This window comes from Castor canadensis, unplaced genomic scaffold (assembly GCF_047511655.1).
Source record: "Castor canadensis unplaced genomic scaffold, mCasCan1.hap1v2 HAP1_SCAFFOLD_295, whole genome shotgun sequence".
In the NCBI taxonomy this organism is placed as follows: domain Eukaryota; kingdom Metazoa; phylum Chordata; class Mammalia; order Rodentia; family Castoridae; genus Castor; species Castor canadensis.
In genome coordinates, this window is record NW_027395414.1 from 43,068 (window position 1) to 59,834 (window position 16,767).

Below are 16,767 nucleotides of genomic sequence, written 5' to 3' on the forward strand. Positions count from 1 at the left end.
TTCATTAAATTCCAGGAGCATTTGATTTGCTGGCTCATTTCTTCAATGATCCACTGATCATGGAGCAGTGTGTTGTTCAGTGTCCGGGTGGTTGAATATATTCTGTTTTTTTGTTTTTTCTTGTGAGTTCAGATTATTTTGTTACGGTCAGACATTTAAATTTTTTATTCCTTAGGACTTGCTTTGTGAGCTAAAATACTTATTTTGGAGAACGTTCCATGGGTTGTTGAGAAGAATGTACCTTGTTGCTGTTGCAGAATTGAATACTTTGTACACCTCTGTCAGGTCCATTTGCTCTGTGGTGTCAATGACTTCTAAAGTTTTTATATTGCCTTTTGTCTGAATGACCTATGTATTGGTGTGAGAAGAGTATTGAAGTCTTCCACTATCACTGTGCAGAGTGCCCGTGATATCAGGTATAGTTGTGTATGTTAAATGAAGTTGGGTACACTGACTTTGGGTGCATTCAAGTAAACAATTGTTACTTCATGTTGATGTATTGCTCTTTATTAGCATGAAGTTTCTACTTTGTGTTGTTTTCTGACTAACTTAAGCTTGAAGTCTACTTTATTTGTTATAAGTATAGCTATTCCTGCCTGTTTGAATGGGCCATCACCTTGGTAAATCTTTTTCAACCCAAGCCAATGGTTGTTTCGGTCATTGTGGGAGAGGGTGCTATTGTTAGTGATTGGAGAGGGGTAGGAAGAATGGGAGTAATGTGTAAAGTCTCTATGATAGAATACTCAGTGAGTGGTTAGTATGGAGGAGAAGGGACAAGAGGGAGAACATGAAGAGAGGATAGGAAAAGATGAAAAAAAAAAAAAAGGATGTCAGGGGTAAGGAAAAAAATGAAACAGGAGAGGAGGCTAAGGAAATTAAAATTTCAAAAGAATGGAAAAAGGAGGTTTAAGTATTAGATTTTTTTTAATAATTAAATATTACATATACATCTATATTCATATAGAAATCTTAATTGTCCAAGTTTCTTTTTTTATGGGGGGGAAGTGGGTTGTTTCTCTGAGTTTAATGATTACACTGGGTGCTTCAGTCTGATTTCTAATGAGAGTTCTCCCATTTTAAGATTGATAGGTTGGGCTGTGTGGCATTTGATGGTGCCCTTCTCTATTAGACAGCATTCTTTTTTGGGAGGGGGGGTTCACTCAGGGTTTTTAATCTCAGGCTCTTCTTGGAGTTCAGCAGTCATGGTCAGCTTGTTTGATTAGCCACGTTCTCTAAAGAAGTTCCTAGAGGAGCTGATGTGTTAGCAATGGCTGGTCCCTTCTAACCCGCAGGCCAACCACAGGAGCTGGAATTGAGCTGTTTGATGGGTCACTTTTCTTTAGGAAGCTTGTTAGTTTCAGCTTACTATCAGAGTTTTCAAGGTGGTAGAATGTGGTTTTTTTTTACTGAGGATGTGACTGGGCCACACCTCACTCCCACAGGGAATGGCAGTGGAGTTGTGGATGATGTAATGTGACCTACACATCATTTTACCTGAGTTTGGGACTCTTGGTATCTAATAAGTCATGCTTGGCCTGTACATTGGTAGGAGAAACCCAGGGACCTCACCTTGATTAATAAGTGTCAGCAGGCTTTTCATTTATTTGGCTTGCTCTTTAATCTGCTCATGTTTATACAGTTGCCTGCTACAATGTGCCAGTTTATTTGGTTGAGGTGAGGTCTAGCAATATTTTGCTCAGGGTGTCCTTGAACTGTGATCTTCCCAACATCTGCGTTTTGGTTAGGTGAAAGGTGTGAGCCCATGGACTGGACTTGTTTTTGAGGAGACTTTTGCCCTGTAGGCTGGCCTGGAACTTGGGATCCTCATGCCTCAGAGCCTCTGAAGAACTGGGATTATAGGTGTGCTCCATCACACCTGGCTGTAAGTGTACTTTTTATTCTGAGTTGTGTGGAGATTACTAGAAGACATGGTTAAACCTGTTTTAGAAGCAGTTAACTCATGTAATAAATATTTCTTGAGTGCCATACAGCAGTCATTATTTTACTTTTCTGTTAATAGATAGTCATTGTGGCCCTAGAGTTCTATGGTAGTAAATCCTTTCTCTAGAATGCAACACTTTTGTGACTCATATATTTTACATGCTAGGTGTTTTTGCATTATGTAAATGACCAGGTAATAGTCCCCGCTCTTTAACTTTATTTACAATGAATTTTATGATGATACATCTTTTTTATCTCCTTCAATAAATCTAGGATCTGCTTTACCTTACTGTGGCAAGCGAGGGTTCTTACAGAATTTAGCATATAGTTTTTCATACTAAAGATAGGGACAGGATTTTAAAATTTAATGGAGGTTAGAAACATTACTTCTTTAATTTTCAAAAATTATATAGAGTATATTAGGTGTAAGATATATGTAAGGCACAGACTTCTTCTAAGTCATAAGTTGAAATAGTATATATCTTGCTTTTTAACTTGTTTTTTTCTGTTAACATTACATACTTCCCAGCTGTGTTGTGTTACCAGCCATTTGAGGCACCCAGTCTTGAAAAGACTGCATATTATTTTATAATGAGAGTGTTCTATAAATTAACTGCGTTCTTACAGTTTCTTGGTGTTTGATACAGATACCTATTGCAATTAATGGTCCTTGAGAAGACATCTTTGTGCCGGAAGAAATACTGTCAAGGATTGGAATTCTAGAATTAAAAGGTAAAAGATAAACATGTTTACCTGTTTATAGTTTTTATAGTATCTGATAAATTGTTCTTCTCAAAGCCTACTGACTGCTTTATTACTATCAATTCTGTATGAGTGCCTGTTTTCCTAAGTCTTGCCAGTGTAGTTGCTTGCAGTCTGTTTAATTTTCATTTATTTCATTGATGAGTAAAACAGATGGCATTTGTCTTTAATTGGTACCGATACTATTCATTATCTTTGTTAAATTACTTGTGTATGTGTTTTACTCATTTTCTGTCAGATTATTTGTATCCTGTCAATACACAGGGTGGCCTTTCTTTGTGAAGGACAAAAAGAAGATGTAGAATTTTGTCCCTAATAGTTTGTTGAGGCAGCTATGTAGCTAAGGCTGGCCTTGAACTCACTCTGTAACCCAGACCACCCTGGATGTTTTGATCCTCTTGCCTCAGCTTCCCCAGTGATGAGCTTGCAGGGATAAGAGGGATTGCTAGTGCAGACCAGCACAGCTAGCTCTAATTTTAAATATTTTCATTTCCTTTATTGAGTGTTAAAGAAACAGAATATCTGGAGCGTAGTATAATAACCCATCAGGAGAGAGAGGCTAGATGGATCAGCTTCAAGTTATATGCACGTTTGGCAAGAGCAGCATAGACGACGGAGGCTGTATTCTTAGACTCAGAGGTGTAAAATGTTGAATTATCCTGTTACTCATCATGTTTACTTTGAACACTTAATTTCTATACTTTTCACAGCCTCTCCTTGTCATTAATAAGTATTTGGGGGAGGTTAATCTGAGGTGATAGGACTAGCCTGCTGCTCAACAAAATTTAGTTGATTATTTATATTGGTATGGACTCAAAATTTCCTGTCTTACTTAATGGATTTTAATAAATAACTATCATTCCTGATTATGGGAGGCTCTTGAAGTTGGCTCTGAATCCTTTTCACACATCCCCATGCTTCTCTGAGAAGTTCTTTCTTTTTTTGAAAATTCATTTTTACTTTCTCTGCCTTAGTTGTGGAATCAGCCACTTCTTCAAAGAGCCCCAATTCCTCTTGGTGAAAAGTAGTTTTTAGGAGCAATGTTCTCTGCTCATTTTTACTGGAGTTTTGCTGTTTTCTAGTGAGTGTATATGTAAGTACACACATACCCGCACATATTTGTAGTTCTATTTCTATATTCATTTATGTTGAAAATTATACTACCAGTTCTTGTCTGTCATCCAGGGTTCATTCTACTTTTCCTCCTCTGTATATCCTACAGCAGCGAGTAACTTGGTTCTCATTATCCTTAATTTACTTCTTTAATTGATTAACTCTCCTCCCCTACACACTGTATGGGCCACCTCCATTGTATATGCTCTTCTTATCCTGCTTCCACTTCTGCTCCCAAACAAACACTCCTCAGAATGCCTGGAAGCTCTTGCTTACCCGTGTCAGGTGTAATGTCTTCCTTCTTGGTTCTGACTGATATTCTGCACTTGCCACCTTCCCATAGAAGCGCTTTTCACTTAGGGTCTCAGTCTTCTCAGGCTCCAAGAAATTGAGATTGATTTCTTCTCATCACTTTCAGCCCTGCTGTAAATTCCCTTCTTCCTCTCAATCTCCAGTACCTTGCACCTTGTCTCTTTCCTAAAACTATACCCTGTTCATCTCACTCTGGCTTTGAGACCCTGAGGTGCTGTCTGTCCTCCATAAACCTTCACACAAGCGGATACTTAATTTACTCTTATCAGGCTCTGACATCCAACTCCAGGCTACTAAGATGTTTGTTCCTCTCTACCTCACATACAAATGCCTGCTCCTTCCAGCTTCACCTTTTAGCTTTTTGGTTGAACTGCTCAGGAAGGGTAGAAGAAAAGGAAACAACCGATTTCCTTTTTTTTTTTTTTTTTTTTAATGCTCCATCATTTTCCCTGTGAAGATTTTGCAGTAGATTCTATTTTGTTGTTCTTGAGACAGGATCTCACTGTGTAGTCCAAGCTGACCTTTGAACTAGGGATTCTCCTGCCTCAGCATTCTGGGTAATGGGATGATAGGCATGACCCACCAAGCCTGAGTAAGATAGTTATTTCTTATTAGATTTAAGAGTAAAGTAATCACATTGTAAGAATGTTTGTAAATGCCACAATATACCCCCAGCCAGCACAACAATAAAGGAAAGAAACAGAGAGGAAAAACAAGTACTCAGAAAAGAAAGGCAGCTTTCGGTATTTCCAAGTCTAAGAAAGCTAAGTATGAGCTTATAAGATTATTAAAAAGAGTAGAGTAATCATGTAAACCTAAGTAACTTAACCTTAGTCACTACTCACATTAAAATGATGAAACCAGGACATTACAAATACCCATTCTGTTACATTTTATTTTGAAATTGAGTTTATTTAGTTGCATTTTTACCTTTTTTCTTTCAAGGAAACAACTTGATGTAATAAAGCTCATTTATTCAATAAATTCCCCCCCCATGGTTCCTCTTGTAATTTTATGAATTGCTCATTCTATACTTAACCATTGGCATATTTTAGCTCTTCAGATGCTGAACTAGAAAAACATCCAGTAATGGATCAAAGGAAGCCTGACAACATTGTCCCCAAATCACTCAATTCCAGTGTTGGGTGGCTCCTTGTTGGTAAGTAGAATATGTTCTCTTGTACTTTGTTGTATATTTCATATGGATTAACAACTGTGAGATTTTAAGCAGTGATTTACCAAACTTGGAATGCTTTTAATGGCATTTATTTATTTTTAGGAAAGACTTTAATGTATCTGTTTCTTGAATATTGACTCTGGAGACTGCTCCGGAATGCTCTTTACATTTTCTTAATCACCTCCTTATTTGACTTCGGAAAGATGGGAAGAGAAAAAAACATGGCAGTTCGGTTACTTTTCTTGTTTCAGATCACCTTCCCACTCCAACCCCAGCATACACACGAACAGTTTTGTTTTCTTAAAAATGTAATGAATTGTCATGATAAGTTTATTTTTACATTAAATAGAATGAAATAGTTCAAAATACAGTATTGTAGAGAGGGGAGAGGGAGGGAGGTGCAAAGAGTGAATGATTGAATATGAAAGGGAAGAAGAAATACAATAGTAATACTGGGGAAAGAAGATAGTACTTCGCTAGTATTTTTGTACACTATTATTTTTTGTAACAAAAATAATAGTAAAGTTTATTAGGAAAGAAATTTAGTATAACAGGATAAATGTGAGGTGAAATGGGTAAAAAAGAAGAGAAACATTTCCTGTCCCCATGCAGGAAGTGGGAGTAGAGACTCATCATAGGCTCTCATTGTATAGAAAGTGTTAATGAATGAATGGTGTTTGATCTGAATTTTGGCAGAGGAACTTGAAATGTGCAGAGGAAAATGGGACAGGTAAGAAAGGAAAAAGAGTAGCAGTACTTCCTGAACATCTCTGTGTAGTAGATACCATATAAAGACATTTTGTGTATATGTTGTCACAAGGCTCAGCGAGAGGCTAGGCTTTATTTTTTTCCTCTTAGCATGTTGCACAGTTGAGGCCCACAGTAAAATAAGCTGCAAATGTGATTTTCTTCTGAGTTCAGGACACAGTAGTATACAGGGGAGAAGTAATATGGGTACAGGTGAAGTGTACACACCAGGAATATGATGCTTTATGATTTGCAGAAGAAAAACTTTGAAGAAGTTTTATTTCACTACACTGGGATGACTTCCTTCATCAGGCATGGATCTGCTCTAAGGTGAGGTGGGGACGGTGGGGATCTCCTGGAGTGTAGCATGGAGGTGCTGGGAGCAAAAAGGAGGAGAGGATTGGACAATGTCCAGGGAGTGTAGGGGACCTTGGAAAGAATGAGTGGTGCAATTTTGAAAACTTAGGGGAGACCTACGCATTGGGGGAGGAGGGCAGGGCTGAGCAGGTTCCTTGGCTGGTGGGTTCCAGTGAGCTGAGGCAGGTGCCCTGGCCCTGCTCTGTGAAGTGCTGTGTTTGTGCACAGCAGACAGAGGCAGTTTTGGGCAAAGGATCCCACCAAGCCTCCCTCCCTGCCTCCTGGGCTGGCCCTGGCTGCTGAGGGAGGGCGGGTGGGGGTGGGGCAGGGGAGTGGATGGCAGGTGGAGGGAGGTGGGCCCTGCAGAGCTGGGGTGGGGGGGGGGGTGTGTGTGTGGAGGGGGGTCGGAGCTGGGCTCCAGGTCCCTGCAGGCCACCCAAGCCTGGGGGACTCCTGGAGAAATGCAGAGAAGAGGAGGGCTCCTGGTGCTCTTGCTCTGGGAGAGAGGCAGAGGGTCCTTCTGGGCAGGCCAAGTCTGGTGTTTGGGACGTTTACCGACCCCCGCCCACCCCCCCCCCGCCGTGCGCCGTGCAGCTGGGCTCTGGGCAGCGCTTGAAGCTGTCTTCTGACAGGCTTGTCTTTTTTAGGCTGCGTGCCGGCCTCCTGCGGGAGTCCCCCCTGGGGCCTTTGCCGCCCTGAGTGGCCAGGCATCGCGGGCGCGCAGGCGCGCGCACACGGAGGACCCGAGAACCGACCAGCCTCGCGCGGGTGAGTGAGCAAGGGGACCCGGCCGGATGGGCTGCAGCAGCCAGGGCTTGGGGCCTCGGCGCTGTGGAGTGGGCCACTGGTGGGGGGAGGACGTTCGGGCAGCAGCTCGGTGCGGCAGCGCCACCGCCGCTGGGAGACCCGTGCTGGCGGGAAGGCGCCTGCACCCGCCTGGGCGGTGGCGCAGCTCCCTAGCGGCCGGCCCCGGACGGGGGGGGCGGCGGCGGCGGCTAGGCAGGCGCTTCAAGGCGGCGGCTTGCCTCAGGCCAGGGGTTTGTGTCAAGTCCCCCCGTATTCGGTATTCGGAAGCCTGTCAACCTCCAGGTGAGTTTCCTCTCCTAGCTTGCTTGTTTGTCTGCTTGCTGGCTTTCCTGGCTTGCCTTGGCTTGGCTTGTGATGGGTGCCTGGGCTCCCTGGGCTCTTGTTCCAAAGGGCAGGAGGCTTTGGTCTTGTTCGCCTTGCTCTGTAGTCTGTCCATGTTTCTAAGGGGCTTGGCAAGCTGGGGGAATGGTGAAACTGGCTTGACTTTGCTTCCTGGCACACTTGTGCCTTTGGATGAGATGTGTTGGTTTGTGTGAGGGGCAGAGAAATGGGTTTGCGATCAGGGCCAGGCATTTTGTAGCTTGGCTGTGTATTCTTGCAGGGGAAGCCCTTAGACCTTTTAGGGTCGTGTTAATTTCTCCCGGACAACCTTCTTTCTTTCTTTATGCGTTTGGGTCTTTGTGTATTTCTGTAACTCGGTACGTAGTTGTAAACATGTCTGTTTTTGTTTTGATTGCTATGTCTCTGAAGTATAGTTTGAAGTTGGGTATTGTGATCTCTAGTGTTGGCTCTTAATGGTCTTTTGGGCTTTCAAATGAACTTTTTGTGATTTTTCATTCTCTCTGATGAATGTCTTTTGAATTTTGATGCGGATTGCGTTGAACATGTAGATTGCTTTTGGTAATGTAGCCGTTTCACACTATTGACTCTGCCAGTCATGAGCATAGGAGACCTTTCTATCAGTTTTAGCTGACTTTGATTTTTTTCAGTGGTTTATAGTTTTCACTTCACTTCCTTTGTTAAGTTTATTTTGGAAGCTATCATAAATGGAATTGTTTTCCTGTATTCTTTCTCCGTCTGCTCTTGGTTGGTATATACAAAGGCCAGTGATTTTTGTGAATTGATTTTGTGTCCTTCTACATTTCTGAAGGTGGAGTTTTTTTTGGCCGAGTTTTCTGGTCTAAGATCATGTGATCTGCAAATAGGATAGTTTCATCCTTCTTTTCGTACTCGAATTTCTTTCACTTCTTCTTCCTATCTTACTGCTGTAGCTAGAAATTACAAGGCTATGTTGGACATTAATGGAGAAAGTGGAACCCTTGTCTTGTTCCTGACTTTAGAAGAAATTGTTTGAATTTTTCCTCCACTTAGTATGACGTTGACTGTAGGCTTGTTATATATAGCCTTTATTGTATGACTCACTTTCCTTCTGTTCCTAGTTTCATCAACAGTTTTGTCATGAAAGAATGTTGAATTTGTTGAAGGGTTTTTTCTGCATTTATTGAGATCATGTTTTTTTCTTTGTTTTTATTAAAATGCTAGATTACGTTTAGTGATTTGCATATATTGAAGCATCCCTGTATCCCTGGGATGAAACTGACTTGGTCATGATAATATGACCTTTTGATACGTTATCGAATTCAGTTCACCAGTATTTTATAGAGGATTTCTGCATCTAATTTCATAAAGTGATTGGCCTATAATTCATTTCTTTTTGTGCCTTTGTCCAGTTTGGGGATGAGGGTAATATTGGCTTCATAGAATGCCATTGGCACCATTCCTGCCCTTTCTGTTTCTTGGCAAAGATTGAGGAGTGTTGGTATTATTTCTTTAAACGTCTGGTAGAATTCAGCAGTGAATCCTGGATATTTCTTTTTGGGAGCCTCTATTGCTCCTTCAATTTCATTGCTTGTTACAGATACATTTAGGTGATTTGTGTCCTCTTGGTTCAATTTTGGCTGATTATACACATCTAGAAATTTGACCAGTCTTTTATTTTCCAATTTATTTGAATATAGGTTTTCAAAATACTCCAAAACAAGTCACTGGATTTTCTTGGTGCTTGTTGTGCTTTCCCCTTTTTCACTTCTAATTTTATTAATTTGGGTCTTTTCCCTCATTTTAGTCAGATTTGCTAGGGGTTTATCAATGTTGTTTATCATAGGAAACAACTAGATTTTTCTTTCAGCCGTTTTTTTGTTCTCTATTTCGTCAATTTTGGCCCTTATTTTTATTGATCCTCTCTTTCTAGTTGTGGGTTTAGTTTGTTGTTTTTCTAGAAGTTTGAGATACAGCGTTAGGTCATTTATTTGAGATTTGCGTTTTTAATATATGCATTCATGACTGTGAACCTTCTCCCTTAGCACACTGAGTTTGCTGTGTCCTATAGGCTCTGGTAGATTGTGCTTTCATTTTCTTTTCTTTTGTTGTGCTTTCACTTTCATTAAATTCCAGGAGCATTTGATTTGCTGGCTCATTTCTTCAATGATCCACTGATCATGGAGCAGTGTGTTGTTCAGTGTCCGGGTGGTTGAATATATTCTGTTTTTTTGTTTTTTCTTGTGAGTTCAGATTATTTTGTTACGGTCAGACATTTAAATTTTTTATTCCTTAGGACTTGCTTTGTGAGCTAAAATACTTATTTTGGAGAACGTTCCATGGGTTGTTGAGAAGAATGTACCTTGTTGCTGTTGCAGAATTGAATACTTTGTACACCTCTGTCAGGTCCATTTGCTCTGTGGTGTCAATGACTTCTAAAGTTTTTATATTGCCTTTTGTCTGAATGACCTATGTATTGGTGTGAGAAGAGTATTGAAGTCTTCCACTATCACTGTGCAGAGTGCCCGTGATATCAGGTATAGTTGTGTATGTTAAATGAAGTTGGGTACACTGACTTTGGGTGCATTCAAGTAAACAATTGTTACTTCATGTTGATGTATTGCTCTTTATTAGCATGAAGTTTCTACTTTGTGTTGTTTTCTGACTAACTTAAGCTTGAAGTCTACTTTATTTGTTATAAGTATAGCTATTCCTGCCTGTTTGAATGGGCCATCACCTTGGTAAATCTTTTTCAACCCAAGCCAATGGTTGTTTCGGTCATTGTGGGAGAGGGTGCTATTGTTAGTGATTGGAGAGGGGTAGGAAGAATGGGAGTAATGTGTAAAGTCTCTATGATAGAATACTCAGTGAATGGTTAGTATGGAGGAGAAGGGACAAGAGGGAGAACATGAAGAGAGGATAGGAAAAGATGAAAAAAAAAAAAAAGGATGTCAGGGGTAAGGAAAAAAATGAAACAGGAGAGGAGGCTAAGGAAATTAAAATTTCAAAAGAATGGAAAAAGGAGGTTTAAGTATTAGATTTTTTTTAATAATTAAATATTACATATACATCTATATTCATATAGAAATCTTAATTGTCCAAGTTTCTTTTTTTATGGGGGGGAAGTGGGTTGTTTCTCTGAGTTTAATGATTACACTGGGTGCTTCAGTCTGATTTCTAATGAGAGTTCTCCCATTTTAAGATTGATAGGTTGGGCTGTGTGGCATTTGATGGTGCCCTTCTCTATTAGACAGCATTCTTTTTTGGGAGGGGGGGGTTCACTCAGGGTTTTTAATCTCAGGCTCTTCTTGGAGTTCAGCAGTCATGGTCAGCTTGTTTGATTAGCCACGTTCTCTAAAGAAGTTCCTAGAGGAGCTGATGTGTTAGCAATGGCTGGTCCCTTCTAACCCGCAGGCCAACCACAGGAGCTGGAATTGAGCTGTTTGATGGGTCACTTTTCTTTAGGAAGCTTGTTAGTTTCAGCTTACTATCAGAGTTTTCAAGGTGGTAGAATGTGGTTTTTTTTTACTGAGGATGTGACTGGGCCACACCTCACTCCCACAGGGAATGGCAGTGGAGTTGTGGATGATGTAATGTGACCTACACATCATTTTACCTGAGTTTGGGACTCTTGGTATCTAATAAGTCATGCTTGGCCTGTACATTGGTAGGAGAAACCCAGGGACCTCACCTTGATTAATAAGTGTCAGCAGGCTTTTCATTTATTTGGCTTGCTCTTTAATCTGCTCATGTTTATACAGTTGCCTGCTACAATGTGCCAGTTTATTTGGTTGAGGTGAGGTCTAGCAATATTTTGCTCAGGGTGTCCTTGAACTGTGATCTTCCCAACATCTGCGTTTTGGTTAGGTGAAAGGTGTGAGCCCATGGACTGGACTTGTTTTTGAGGAGACTTTTGCCCTGTAGGCTGGCCTGGAACTTGGGATCCTCATGCCTCAGAGCCTCTGAAGAACTGGGATTATAGGTGTGCTCCATCACACCTGGCTGTAAGTGTACTTCTTATTCTGAGTTGTGTGGAGATTACTAGAAGACATGGTTAAACCTGTTTTAGAAGCAGTTAACTCATGTAATAAATATTTCTTGAGTGCCATACAGCAGTCATTATTTTACTTTTCTGTTAATAGATAGTCATTGTGGCCCTAGAGTTCTATGGTAGTAAATCCTTTCTCTAGAATGCAACACTTTTGTGACTCATATATTTTACATGCTAGGTGTTTTTGCATTATGTAAATGACCAGGTAATAGTCCCCGCTCTTTAACTTTATTTACAATGAATTTTATGATGATACATCTTTTTTATCTCCTTCAATAAATCTAGGATCTGCTTTACCTTACTGTGGCAAGCGAGGGTTCTTACAGAATTTAGCATATAGTTTTTCATACTAAAGATAGGGACAGGATTTTAAAATTTAATGGAGGTTAGAAACATTACTTCTTTAATTTTCAAAAATTATATAGAGTATATTAGGTGTAAGATATATGTAAGGCACAGACTTCTTCTAAGTCATAAGTTGAAATAGTATATATCTTGCTTTTTAACTTGTTTTTTTCTGTTAACATTACATACTTCCCAGCTGTGTTGTGTTACCAGCCATTTGAGGCACCCAGTCTTGAAAAGACTGCATATTATTTTATAATGAGAGTGTTCTATAAATTAACTGCGTTCTTACAGTTTCTTGGTGTTTGATACAGATACCTATTGCAATTAATGGTCCTTGAGAAGACATCTTTGTGCCGGAAGAAATACTGTCAAGGATTGGAATTCTAGAATTAAAAGGTAAAAGATAAACATGTTTACCTGTTTATAGTTTTTATAGTATCTGATAAATTGTTCTTCTCAAAGCCTACTGACTGCTTTATTACTATCAATTCTGTATGAGTGCCTGTTTTCCTAAGTCTTGCCAGTGTAGTTGCTTGCAGTCTGTTTAATTTTCATTTATTTCATTGATGAGTAAAACAGATGGCATTTGTCTTTAATTGGTACCGATACTATTCATTATCTTTGTAAATTACTTGTGTATGTGTTTTACTCATTTTCTGTCAGATTATTTGTATCCTGTCAATACACAGGGTGGCCTTTCTTTGTGAAGGACAAAAAGAAGATGTAGAATTTTGTCCCTAATAGTTTGTTGAGGCAGCTATGTAGCTAAGGCTGGCCTTGAACTCACTCTGTAACCCAGACCACCCTGGATGTTTTGATCCTCTTGCCTCAGCTTCCCCAGTGATGAGCTTGCAGGGATAAGAGGGATTGCTAGTGCAGACCAGCACAGCTAGCTCTAATTTTAAATATTTTCATTTCCTTTATTGAGTGTTAGAGAAACAGAATATCTGGAGCGTAGTATAATAACCCATCAGGAGAGAGAGGCTAGATGGATCAGCTTCAAGTTATATGCACGTTTGGCAAGAGCAGCATAGACGACGGAGGCTGTATTCTTAGACTCAGAGGTGTAAAATGTTGAATTATCCTGTTACTCATCATGTTTACTTTGAACACTTAATTTCTATACTTTTCACAGCCTCTCCTTGTCATTAATAAGTATTTGGGGGAGGTTAATCTGAGGTGATAGGACTAGCCTGCTGCTCAACAAAATTTAGTTGATTATTTATATTGGTATGGACTCAAAATTTCCTGTCTTACTTAATGGATTTTAATAAATAACTATCATTCCTGATTATGGGAGGCTCTTGAAGTTGGCTCTGAATCCTTTTCACACATCCCCATGCTTCTCTGAGAAGTTCTTTCTTTTTTTGAAAATTCATTTTTACTTTCTCTGCCTTAGTTGTGGAATCAGCCACTTCTTCAAAGAGCCCCAATTCCTCTTGGTGAAAAGTAGTTTTTAGGAGCAATGTTCTCTGCTCATTTTTACTGGAGTTTTGCTGTTTTCTAGTGAGTGTATATGTAAGTACACACATACCCGCACATATTTGTAGTTCTGTTTCTATATTCATTTATGTTGAAAATTATACTACCAGTTCTTGTCTGTCATCCAGGGTTCATTCTACTTTTCCTCCTCTGTATATCCTACAGCAGCGAGTAACTTGGTTCTCATTATCCTTAATTTACTTCTTTAATTGATTAACTCTCCTCCCCTACACACTGTATGGGCCACCTCCATTGTATATGCTCTTCTTATCCTGCTTCCACTTCTGCTCCCAAACAAACACTCCTCAGAATGCCTGGAAGCTCTTGCTTACCCGTGTCAGGTGTAATGTCTTCCTTCTTGGTTCTGACTGATATTCTGCACTTGCCACCTTCCCATAGAAGCGCTTTTCACTTAGGGTCTCAGTCTTCTCAGGCTCCAAGAAATTGAGATTGATTTCTTCTCATCACTTTCAGCCCTGCTGTAAATTCCCTTCTTCCTCTCAATCTCCAGTACCTTGCACCTTGTCTCTTTCCTAAAACTATACCCTGTTCATCTCACTCTGGCTTTGAGACCCTGAGGTGCTGTCTGTCCTCCATAAACCTTCACACAAGCGGATACTTAATTTACTCTTATCAGGCTCTGACATCCAACTCCAGGCTACTAAGATGTTTGTTCCTCTCTACCTCACATACAAATGCCTGCTCCTTCCAGCTTCACCTTTTAGCTTTTTGGTTGAACTGCTCAGGAAGGGTAGAAGAAAAGGAAACAACCGATTTCCTTTTTTTTTTTTTTTTTTAATGCTCCATCATTTTCCCTGTGAAGATTTTGCAGTAGATTCTATTTTGTTGTTCTTGAGACAGGATCTCACTGTGTAGTCCAAGCTGACCTTTGAACTAGGGATTCTCCTGCCTCAGCATTCTGGGTAATGGGATGATAGGCATGACCCACCAAGCCTGAGTAAGATAGTTATTTCTTATTAGATTTAAGAGTAAAGTAATCACATTGTAAGAATGTTTGTAAATGCCACAATATACCCCCAGCCAGCACAACAATAAAGGAAAGAAACAGAGAGGAAAAACAAGTACTCAGAAAAGAAAGGCAGCTTTCGGTATTTCCAAGTCTAAGAAAGCTAAGTATGAGCTTATAAGATTATTAAAAAGAGTAGAGTAATCATGTAAACCTAAGTAACTTAACCTTAGTCACTACTCACATTAAAATGATGAAACCAGGACATTACAAATACCCATTCTGTTACATTTTATTTTGAAATTGAGTTTATTTAGTTGCATTTTTACCTTTTTTCTTTCAAGGAAACAACTTGATGTAATAAAGCTCATTTATTCAATAAATTCCCCCCCCATGGTTCCTCTTGTAATTTTATGAATTGCTCATTCTATACTTAACCATTGGCATATTTTAGCTCTTCAGATGCTGAACTAGAAAAACATCCAGTAATGGATCAAAGGAAGCCTGACAACATTGTCCCCAAATCACTCAATTCCAGTGTTGGGTGGCTCCTTGTTGGTAAGTAGAATATGTTCTCTTGTACTTTGTTGTATATTTCATATGGATTAACAACTGTGAGATTTTAAGCAGTGATTTACCAAACTTGGAATGCTTTTAATGGCATTTATTTATTTTTAGGAAAGACTTTAATGTATCTGTTTCTTGAATATTGACTCTGGAGACTGCTCCGGAATGCTCTTTACATTTTCTTAATCACCTCCTTATTTGACTTCGGAAAGATGGGAAGAGAAAAAAACATGGCAGTTCGGTTACTTTTCTTGTTTCAGATCACCTTCCCACTCCAACCCCAGCATACACACGAACAGTTTTGTTTTCTTAAAAATGTAATGAATTGTCATGATAAGTTTATTTTTACATTAAATAGAATGAAATAGTTCAAAATACAGTATTGTAGAGAGGGGAGAGGGAGGGAGGTGCAAAGAGTGAATGATTGAATATGAAAGGGAAGAAGAAATACAATAGTAATACTGGGGAAAGAAGATAGTACTTCGCTAGTATTTTTGTACACTATTATTTTTTGTAACAAAAATAATAGTAAAGTTTATTAGGAAAGAAATTTAGTATAACAGGATAAATGTGAGGTGAAATGGGTAAAAAAGAAGAGAAACATTTCCTGTCCCCATGCAGGAAGTGGGAGTAGAGACTCATCATAGGCTCTCATTGTATAGAAAGTGTTAATGAATGAATGGTGTTTGATCTGAATTTTGGCAGAGGAACTTGAAATGTGCAGAGGAAAATGGGACAGGTAAGAAAGGAAAAAGAGTAGCAGTACTTCCTGAACATCTCTGTGTAGTAGATACCATATAAAGACATTTTGTGTATATGTTGTCACAAGGCTCAGCGAGAGGCTAGGCTTTATTTTTTTCCTCTTAGCATGTTGCACAGTTGAGGCCCACAGTAAAATAAGCTGCAAATGTGATTTTCTTCTGAGTTCAGGACACAGTAGTATACAGGGGAGAAGTAATATGGGTACAGGTGAAGTGTACACACCAGGAATATGATGCTTTATGATTTGCAGAAGAAAAACTTTGAAGAAGTTTTATTTCACTACACTGGGATGACTTCCTTCATCAGGCATGGATCTGCTCTAAGGTGAGGTGGGGACGGTGGGGATCTCCTGGAGTGTAGCATGGAGGTGCTGGGAGCAAAGAGGAGGAGAGGATTGGACAATGTCCAGGGAGTGTAGGGGACCTTGGAAAGAATGAGTGGTGCAATTTTGAAAACTTAGGGGAGACCTACGCATTGGGGGAGGAGGGCAGGGCTGAGCAGGTTCCTTGGCTGGTGGGTTCCAGTGAGCTGAGGCAGGTGCCCTGGCCCTGCTCTGTGAAGTGCTGTGTTTGTGCACAGCAGACAGAGGCAGTTTTGGGCAAAGGATCCCACCAAGCCTCCCTCCCTGCCTCCTGGGCTGGCCCTGGCTGCTGAGGGAGGGCGGGTGGGGGTGGGGCAGGGGAGTGGATGGCAGGTGGAGGGAGGTGGGCCCTGCAGAGCTGGGGTCGGGGGGTGTGTGTGTGTGTGGAGGGGGGTCGGAGCTGGGCTCCAGGTCCCTGCAGGCCACCCAAGCCTGGGGGACTCCTGGAGAAATGCAGAGAAGAGGAGGGCTCCTGGTGCTCTTGCTCTGGGAGAGAGGCAGAGGGTCCTTCTGGGCAGGCCAAGTCTGGTGTTTGGGACGTTTACCGACCCCCGCCCACCCCCCCCCGCCGTGCGCCGTGCAGCTGGGCTCTGGGCAGCGCTTGAAGCTGTCTTCTGACAGGCTTGTCTTTTTTAGGCTGCGTGCCGGCCTCCTGCGGGAGTCCCCCCTGGGGCCTTTGCCACCCTGAGCGGCCA

At 40.7% G+C, this 16,767-nt stretch overlaps 1 long non-coding RNA gene across 2 annotated transcripts in view; it reads left to right on the top strand.

The window, feature by feature from the left end:
* LOC141420509 (uncharacterized) overlaps nt 1-16,356 on the top strand; it is a 37,909-nt gene extending 21,553 nt beyond the window's left edge. The window contains exons 11-19 of one of the 2 annotated variants that reach the window (XR_012445053.1): nt 1,803-1,882; nt 2,589-2,673; nt 5,184-5,287; nt 6,309-6,382; nt 7,057-7,177; nt 11,459-11,538; nt 12,245-12,329; nt 14,837-14,940; nt 15,962-16,356. This is a non-coding gene — a long non-coding RNA (uncharacterized lncRNA). Of the gene's footprint in view, nt 1-1,802; nt 1,883-2,588; nt 2,674-5,183; nt 5,288-6,308; nt 6,383-7,056; nt 7,178-11,458; nt 11,539-12,244; nt 12,330-14,836 lie in introns of both variants that reach the window. The other variant, XR_012445052.1, reaches the window with a different exon arrangement.
* Nucleotides 16,357-16,767: the final 411 nt, after the last annotated feature.